Source organism: Eriocheir sinensis, unplaced genomic scaffold (genome assembly GCF_024679095.1).
Source record: "Eriocheir sinensis breed Jianghai 21 unplaced genomic scaffold, ASM2467909v1 Scaffold1487, whole genome shotgun sequence".
NCBI lineage: Eukaryota > Metazoa > Arthropoda > Malacostraca > Decapoda > Varunidae > Eriocheir > Eriocheir sinensis.
Genome location: NW_026110836.1, coordinates 30,752 through 41,239, shown reverse-complemented (window position 1 = coordinate 41,239; position 10,488 = coordinate 30,752).

The following is a 10,488-nucleotide window of genomic DNA, read 5'->3' as shown; positions in this document are numbered from 1 at the left end:
AGGATTTAGATAAATTGTTGCCTTCCTTATCACATCCAAACCATGTGCCAACATGCCTGTGGATTTTGATGATTCTGCAAACAGCGGCAATATGGCCGACATGCAAGGCTTCACATGATTTGAATCTTGTGCGTTTGACGCATGATGCCCAGACCATGAAATCATTTGTGCTTCTATGGGATGTTCTGTTTCTGTTTCCAAAACCTGATCTGCAACAGAGTCAAGCCATTGTTTCTCCTTCTGTATAGCCTGTCGAAACACACTAAAATCACTTGGTGACTGGGGCAGACCAGAAGGAGGAACAGGTGGGTGCTTGTTCTCCAAATTCAGTGGCCTGACTCTTGTGTAGTCCTCTGGTAACACATAATAATCTTGCCTTGAGTCGGACTCATGGGATTTCTTGTGGCGTCCCTGGAAGCTCAGCTGTTGGTTGCTGGAACAAAGATATGCCAGTGCCATGTATGGAATGTTTTGCTGTTGTTGAGGAGGGATTGTGGTCAAAGTTATCCATAGCAGCTGATGTTACGAGTCCCTTTCTGAGCGTTGGAGGACATACAATGCCTGTAGCTTGGAAATGTGTACACATGTCTTTTTCAAGGTCTGTAGAAACACTTGTAACACGTTTGTATGAGACAGACAGACCAAGTTGGCACATTTCATCAACAATTTCCTTCTTCCTTGTTTTGGAATGTACCATAAGCCCAGTGTACAGTGCCAATGGAGTTTCATTTTCTTGGTATGACGCATCTTTTCGGAAATGGTCTTTTTGCCAAATTCTCTGTAATTAAACATCAGTAGCTGTGAGAGACTCAGTGATGCTTGTGACACATCATAATCATCTTGGTCTTTGATATTGGGACTGTCCAGTATCATTGACACAAGGGTTAATAGCACTTTGGGTACAGATTTCTCCTGACAATCAGGAGGAAATGTGCCACTAAATTCATTCTTCTGATCTTTCATTTTCCTTCTGACAATCCTAGCTGCTTTTGCAAGAATTAAGGCTTCTTCATCATACTGATCATCCTTAAGTGACTTGTGAATGACATCTCCAACGTCTTCCTTGAAGATCAGCTATTCGAGGCCATAAGAGCAGCAGCCTCTGTCAACTGGGGCCGTAGTCTCATCATCCATGCTGTTCCTCGTTACCTGCTGGATCTTATGCAGAAGCTCACGGAGGAAAAGGGCGCCATCATAGACGCGAATCCATTTGTCGCCTTAACCTACCAACCTCATCTAGACACACTGCCCAAGAGGTTTGATGTGTGGAAGTGTTCGTGTTTTTTACTAACTGATGTTGATTTCACTTGACAGCTCAGATGTAGAACGATGGCATAAGAATAAATCCATAAATCATGACTTTTACACGATGAGAGGAAGTGTGCAGCTCCTGTAACCCACATGCAGTAGGATCGTGCACCTAACGAGTTCACATCCAACAAATTCACATCTTCTTATCTAACGTCATGAGGAGTGTGGTGGTGGTGGTAATTGCGCCCATTCATCATTCACAGCTGTTATCCAAAATGTTAGCGCCGTTGTGTAGGCGGTAGGACAATGAAACGACCCTTCTCGCTGGACGCACGATATAACGTGGTCAAGCCTGTCAACAATAACATTTACTTTCAGGATCACAAACGTGAAACTCAAACCGCCCGTGTCTATGAGCACTACAATGGGCAGCTAAGCACTTCTTAACATTTAACGTCCAACATTATATGTCACTTAACATCTAACGTTAACATTTCACGTCCTACATTGTATGTCGCTTAACATCTAACGTCCAACATTGTATGAAGGCAACGAAGGCAACAACAGTACAGTATATAATGGGAGCATTTCCCAACTCCAAAAATAATCAGTGATCGCTAGCTACTTTAACTAAAACTCGGTCAGGGCCTGTTGAAGCGATGAGGACTCTCACCCTCTAAAATCTCTCACGGGATAAATAATGGCGCAATGTGCCTATATTCTACAAGACATTGATCCCAAGTGTGTATCCTATCATTTATTCATGTGAATTGGTGAGAAACACTGTACCATTCAGTTATTACAAGCTAAATACTCCCAACTGAGCTTACACCATTTTCGCATTTTTTTTTTTTTTTGTACTCTCCTGCCGCATGTATAGCTTAAACCATTTTTCCAATAGCTTTCACGAAGACCAATGTTTAATCTGGCAAGTACCTAACAGAATCTAGTTAGTAGAACTCGTGGTAAAGAGATATTTAAAAGGCCGAAACCAGCACGGTGCCGAAAAGAGCGGCTAAGCTGCCGAACTCACCCTCACCGAGACCTACCAAAACAAAGGGGGAAACCACAACTGTAGCTGTAGGACAGGGGAGAAAGAAACAGTGGAACACCTAATTATAGAATGTAGCAACTACGAGAGGCAGAGAGGGGAGTTGGCAACACGAGTAGTGACGGTGATGGGCAGGGAGGAGTGGGCGAGGAGGCTAGAGGAGGACAACGGGGCAATCTGCACTGTGTTGGGGCTGTATGGAGACAAAAAAGAAACAGAAAGAAGAATTGTAAAGCTGGCAAAAGTGTTCCTGATTCAGTGCTGGAAAAAAAGGGCACAAATGCTTGAATAAGTGCACAGAAAACAATGAAAATAAGTGATTTCAGCAACAAACAAAATTACAATATAATAGCGTATTACAGTGAGGAAAGATAAGTAACACAATACTATTGAAAAGCAAAGTATGTGAATAAGAAGAAGAGAGGACCGAAAGGAGGAGGACCTAAGAAGCGATAGAAAGCGTTACAGGTCAAAAGAAGGTTTGTTTTGGTTTGGTTACGGACCATCTCAACTAAGAATTCCAAGCAGTATTAATACATAAGAACAAGTATAGTCTGTGTTCGTGATTTATTAATTGGTTTAGTTTATCAAGTGCATAAAATTGATAATACAGAAGTTTTTTGAAGATCAGAAAACAACAAACATTTTTTTCCCCAGGTTGTAGATTCTGCAGCGGTCCAGCCAAAGGTTCATAATTTCGTTTATTATTATACCGCATCTGTGTCAAAGATTATTGAAGAAAAATGTTCTCAATAGTATTAACTTTGTTTTGAATTACACTGGGATAAGTAAAACATCTTTTTATAGTAGACCCAGTTTTCTGTACCGTATTATGCTTTCCAGATAATCTGGCATCTTTTTTTGAGGTATGGAACTGGTCCCTTTGGGGTAGATAGGCAAAGATATAATCATACTACGGCAGCCGAATGCACTTACGTATTCGGGTCTACTGAAAACGTCTCCTTCGTTCGGTTCCTCGTGTCCCTCCTCCGGGTGGGGTTCTCCTGCAGAGCAGACGGCGAAGACGAAAAGACACTTCTTCCCGTCGTCAAACCTTTAGCAATCTGCCTCTCCCTCCTTTCCTTTAGACCATATTCTCTCCTGAATTGCGTTTCGCTCGGGACGCCGAATAAGGGCGTCTTTATACGACTGTGGGACAGCCTAATAAATTTGGTGACCTCTCTGACCGTAGTGTCACAACATCCCCGACATTTGCGATAGTACACGGATATCAACAGAGGATAGGCGTCCCCACACCATAAGCGCCATGCACAACCTTCATAATTATATACTCTTCTATCTATTTTATTTACTGCTCACCAGTGGTGGGCACCGCTAACCAAAAAGTTAGCTTCGCTAACTGGTAATCCACTAACTAAAAAGTTGGCTTTGCTTACGCTAAATCGCTAAACTGATAAAGAAATTAGTGAAAGCTAACGCTAACCGCTAATCGGTAACTTTTCTTAATATGGATTTAGCTTTGGTTTAGTATTTCGGTTCTAAAACCCTTAAAAACCGACCTAGTGACCTGAAATTTCAATATTTTGTAGCTTAGACATAAACCTTTCTAGAAAGGTATAGCATACCAAAATCAGATGTCGATAAAGGTGCACACGAATTATAGTCAACATACACTTTATTTATACCTATATGAACTTGCAATAGCAGTACATAAAGACAAAATCTGATAAGGTATTTGATGACACACTACACAGAACTGCTCCCCCACACAGCTAGGGATAGTGGATCAATTTATATTTAAAAATATAAATAATACTAAGGAGTATAATAAGGGAATAAGTAAATAGCAGTGTTTATTTCTTGTCAGTTGGAAAATGTCGCATTCTTGTTATTAAATCCCGAGTTCGAAGAGTCGGAAATGGAAGATACATTACCCTAAAACACCCCCAAAAAAATCCGTAATAATTGCCCAATTACCCTACTTTAAGGCGTAATTTACCCAAAAAGGGAAGCCCTGGAATTATTGCGCCACGTGGCTCAACTGGTGCTGAGTCTGCCCACAACGGACAAAAACAAACCTGTATGAACTTTTAGTGGAGTCAAATTAGCGGAGGAGGAACTTTATTTAGCGGAAGCTAATTGGTCCGCTAACTGTTTCCAAAGTTAGCGAAAACGCTAATTAGCTAACGAAAAAGTTAGCTACGCTAATTTAGTGGGGGGCCTTATTTCAAAATCGTGCACTTTGGGTTAAAAGCATGAAATTTGGCCTGAAGGTAGCTTTTAACATATTTTGAAGATTTAGATATAGTGCCATCTCAGTTTTGTCACTTAAGTGCCATTTTTCAAGATGGCCGCCACAAAATGCTAAATTAACATAAAATTGCATACCAAATGATTCAAATGCATTGGAAATTGGTCATAAGTGTTTTAAATCATTGGACATGATAACTTCTACTGTTGCAGAGATGTAATAGAGGCTTAAAAGTCTGAGCAGACATATATGTCACATAATTATTTTATTATGTTAATTACCTTAATTAACATAATTAGTTATGAAAAAATAAATAAAAGCCGTACTTCAAAAAGTACTTTACTGGTTTTGAGAAATGAAATATATATTGTATGCGTTTCTGTTAGGAATCAATGAAAGTAGCATTAAAGTGATCGAAAAGTATTTTAATCCTATGCAATTTTTTTTTTTTTTTGTAAATCAGGTGTCATGTCATTTGTATTCGAAATTAATATGTTTATTCATGACATTTATAATTGTATTCGAAACTATAATTGCTAACTGTACAATCCAGTGATTTGATGTTATTTTACAAAGTTAATGTTTTGTAAAAAGCAAATCTGAAATCTAAAAAAAAAAGACTGGTAATGGTTAACGAAATTGAATAAGCTCCATTTAATAATGTGAAAAAGGAAACATGTTGAAAATTATCAATATTCACTCTAGATTGCTTTCTAAGCAACAATAATCAAGGCAAATGAAAGTAATATGTACCTTGGAAACACTAAACCCAATATCATAACTTCTCATTGGTAAAAATATTTCTCATATGTTAGAACAAAACCATGTTTCTTAAGTCAAAAACAATAAAAGCCAAGTTAAGCAAGTATTTCAAACAATAATGTCTCCTAATCTTCTTATTCTTGTCCACATAACTATCCAATCTCATCTTCTTATCTTTAGGATATTGACAATCGATTTTGATATTTTTAGTCAAATTAAAGATCTTTTAGGTTTACAAAATTATATTCAATGATCTATGTATTCAAATTATCAATTTTGGCTCCTATCATATCTCAACAATCTTATCTAAGGAAAATAAACTGTAAAGGTAAAATCACTCTGACATGAAAGTTCTTTGCAATATCTTAATAGAAAAATTCAAATCTCTCAGTGGATACAAATGAGTCATTTATGTTTTATAACAATCTCCATTGCAGTTGCATAAACCTGTGCACTTCAAGTTCAGTCCTTTGCAGGTACATCTTTTTGTTTTGCATCCCGTTTTACAACCACATCGCTTCAGCTCCAAGCAAACCTGAGATACATCTGCTAAAGTTGTCCACAATGGTACCCAGTCATCAGCTTCATTTTTCTTCCATCCCCACTCTGAGGGACAAGGCAGATTTGGCATGCAGATCAAACAATTACCCCAAACATGGCCACCTTGATATGCTGCTCTTTTTGCTTGCTGCACAAGAGCTGCTTTGGTTGGGGGGATATTTTCAATTGCCTTGTTTTTCCTGCAGTACAGATTCCTTCTTGCTACATTCACATCAACATCTACACTGTTCTTGTCATATACAAGAATAACAAATCTCTCCAGATTTCTGACGATCTCCTCTGGAAACAGACCAGGACTGTCCTGTAATGACTGGAATGATTCAGTCACACCATCAAAAGATTCCCAGGCTTTCCAAAATGACTTCTTTCCTTTCAACTGGAACGATGGCACAGTATCACAGCCTGTGAAGGCATGGAAGACAGGCAGACACTTAGCTTTGACTGGACCAAGTGCCTGTGCAATGCTGTGAGCTGGAATGATACGTCGATGGTCACCAGTTCCATATACGATCCACATGTCAGCATTCATGAAAGAAGCCACTGCTACTCCAATTACCACAACATCACTGTCTACTGTTCGTACTTTAACAGACTGGTGACCCTTGTCAACTGCATCCTTGTAATGCACAAAAATCCGTGTGTCGGCTTCTTCATGAGAACAAGGAGACATATCACTGATGTCAAGACCAGCTGGATTGCTGAGGACTTTTCTGCCAGATGTTGCAAAAACCTGTTTGCCCTCAGGAATGTGCATACTTGTTGCATGTTCAGAAAGGAGCTGGAAAAGTTCCTTTTTGTTCTCCGGAACATTTAGAAAGGAGACCCAATTTGAAGGCAGCACAGTGTTTTCCATCACTCTCCTACGCTGACCTGTTCCTCGATTTTCTCGAGTTGCCCATTTCAGACTATGTTCAAGATACTCATCCCAAACAATGTCAACTCGATTTGAACTCTCCAGTAGCTCCTGTACATAATGTTCGAACACTAACTTGGCATAGTCTCCAAAGGTTTTACAACTGAGGTTTGGGGTCAGCATATGAATGATGGCTGGTCCATCTAAAACATAGGCGGTGCTGGCAACAGTAGCACTAGGTTCAATGAAGCTTTCCAAGACCTCCATGATATCTGATTTGGTTGACTGTTTGTCTCCAGGGCCACTAATGCGGGTGGCTTGGCCTGGTTTTCATGAGCAAAGAAGGTTGCCATATCTCCCTGTCTGACCTGGCAGGACACATAGAGGTCTGAAAAGACTCTCACATCTTTCTTTGCTACTTTAATTTGTTGATGCAGCTTTGATGGTGCCTTCTTCTGAGGAGATTTAAATAGTGGAAACTTATTCTTGTGAATTGGATCAAATACTGACACAGTCCTGTCCTGCAGTCTGGTTTTAACAAATTCTTGATACTGTTCCTTGCCTGCCTTCTCTATGTATTTTACTGTGATAGCCACTGATTTGTCAGCTACAGTCTTGGTGTCTAAAGTTATCAGATCTTTAGACCTGTCCAAAAATGGATTTCCTAGCTGTTCTATAGCTTGAACTAGGTTTCTTACTTCACTTTTGAATAGCTTCTGAGCACTTTTCCCCTGCTCATGGTGGTCTGTTCCCATGGTATCATCTGAGCAATGGCCTATCATGGATGTTTTAAACATTGCCAACACGCGTGCCACCTCAGGTCCAGCTAACATCCATTTTCTCATAGCTTCCTCATTTTGTGTTAGTCCTATAATACCACCCTCAGCCTTCAAATGGCCATTATTCTGCTCATGGGCATGGTCCAGTGCAATACCAGAGAAAGCATGACTTGTTTTGTGCAAGACGAAGCCCCCTTTTTTTAAATAATCATATATATCAGGTTGCTGAATATCAAGCTGCATCATATCTCTCAGGTGAACTGGGATCCACCTAGCATAGTTAACATGGTCTAAGGAAAACATCCAACCAGCTAACTGACCTAGAGACTGAACATACAGATCAAAGTTTCCATCACGGATGGACCTGATGAAGGTTAGCACCAGAAGAGTAAACTCCATTGTGATGTACCAGTACTGAAACAGAGGACTTTCCTCTTTCTGTCTTTTTGTCCAGATGTCAAAAGGAAGTTTAACTTGATCTTGAGATTCAGTGAGGTAGTTTTCATATGCTTTGTGAAGAAGGATGTTGAGTGAAGCCACAAACACTTGGTGTACATGTCTTGTGCGTGTCACATGAGTAACCTTTAAGCAACTGTCAGCAATCCCTGATGAAGTGATATTTCCTAATATCAGAGCTTCAACCCATCCACTGCCTTCCACCCAGTCACCTAACATATTCAGTGCACACATTTCTATATGTAATCCACCCATCATCACAACAAATTTATCTTCACCATATATATCTGGCCAGTTCCACTGTATTTGTTTTATTGTTGCAAATATAGGCTGATCTGCAGCTGTAATAGGTTTTGATCAGGATTTAGATAAATTGTTGCCTTCCTTATCACATCCAAACCATGTGCCAACATGCCTGTGGATTTTGATGATTCTGCAAACAGCGGCAATATGGCCGACATGCAAGGCTTCACATGATTTGAATCTTGTGCGTTTGACGCATGATGCCCAGACCATGAAATCATTTGTGCTTCTATGGGATGTTCTGTTTCTGTTTCCAAAACCTGATCTGCAACAGAGTCAAGCCATTGTTTCTCCTTCTGTATAGCCTGTCGAAACACACTAAAATCACTTGGTGACTGGGGCAGACCAGAAGGAGGAACAGGTGGGTGCTTGTTCTCCAAATTCAGTGGCCTGACTCTTGTGTAGTCCTCTGGTAACACATAATAATCTTGCCTTGATTCGGAATCATGTGGGATTTCTTGTGGCGTCCCTGGAAGCTCAGCTGTTGGTTGCTGGAACAAAGATATGCCAGTGCCATGTATGGAATGTTTTGCTGTTGTTGAGGAGGGATTGTGGTCAAAGTTATCCATAGCAGCTGATGTTACGAGTCCCTTTCTGAGCGTTGGAGGACATACAATGCCTGTAGCTTGGAAATGTGTACACATGTCTTTTTCAAGGTCTGTAGAAACACTTGTAACACGTTTGTATGAGACAGACAGACCAAGTTGGCACATTTCATCAACAATTTCCTTCTTCCTTGTTTTGGAATGTACCATAAGCCCAGTGTACAGTGCCAATGGAGTTTCATTTTTCTTGGTATGACGCATCTTTTCGGAAATGGTCTTTTTGCCAAATTCTCTGTAATTAAACATCAGTAGCTGTGAGAGACTCAGTGATGCTTGTGACACATCATAATCATCTTGGTCTTTGATATTGGGACTGTCCAGTATCATTGACACAAGGGTTAATAGCACTTTGGGTACAGATTTCTCCTGACAATCAGGAGGAAATGTGCCACTAAATTCATTCTTCTGATCTTTCATTTTCCTTCTGACAATCCTAGCTGCTTTTGCAAGAATTAAGGCTTCTTCATCATACTGATCATCCTTAAGTGACTTGTGAATGACATCTCCAACGTCTTCCTTGAAGATCAGCTATTCGAGGCCATAAGAGCAGCAGCCTCTGTCAACTGGGGCCGTAGTCTCATCATCCATGCTGTTCCTCGTTACCTGCTGGATCTTATGCAGAAGCTCACGGAGGAAAAGGGCGCCATCATAGACGCGAATCCATTTGTCGCCTTAACCTACCAACCTCATCTAGACACACTGCCCAAGAGGTTTGATGTGTGGAAGTGTTCGTGTTTTTTACTAACTGATGTTGATTTCACTTGACAGCTCAGATGTAGAACGATGGCATAAGAATAAATCCATAAATCATGACTTGTGCACACGATGAGAGGAAGTGTGCAGCTCCTGTAACCCACATGCAGTAGGATCGTGCACCTAACGAGTTCACATCCAACAAATTCACATCTTCTTATCTAACGTCATGAGGAGTGTGGTGGTGGTGGTAATTGCGCCCATTCATCATTCACAGCTGTTATCCAAAATGTTAGCGCCGTTGTGTAGGCGGTAGGACAATGAAACGACCCTTCTCGCTGGACGCACGATATAACGTGGTCAAGCCTGTCAACAATAACATTTACTTTCAGGATCACAAACGTGAAACTCAAACCGCCCGTGTCTATGAGCACTACAATGGGCAGCTAAGCACTTCTTAACATTTAACGTCCAACATTATATGTCACTTAACATCTAACGTTAACATTTCACGTCCTACATTGTATGTCGCTTAACATCTAACGTCCAACATTGTATGAAGGCAACGAAGGCAACAACAGTACAGTATATAATGGGAGCATTTCCCAACTCCAAAAATAATCAGTGATCGCTAGCTACTTTAACTAAAACTCGGTCAGGGCCTGTTGAAGCGATGAGGACTCTCACCCTCTAAAATCTCTCACGGGATAAATAATGGCGCAATGTGCCTATATTCTACAAGACATTGATCCCAAGTGTGTATCCTATCATTTATTCATGTGAATTGGTGAGAAACACTGTACCATTCAGTTATTACAAGCTAAATACTCCCAACTGAGCTTACACCATTTTCGCATTTTTTTTTTTTTTTTGTACTCTCCTGCCGCATGTATAGCTTAAACCATTTTTCCAATAGCTTTCACGAAGACCAATGTTTAATCTGGCAAGTACCTAACAGAATC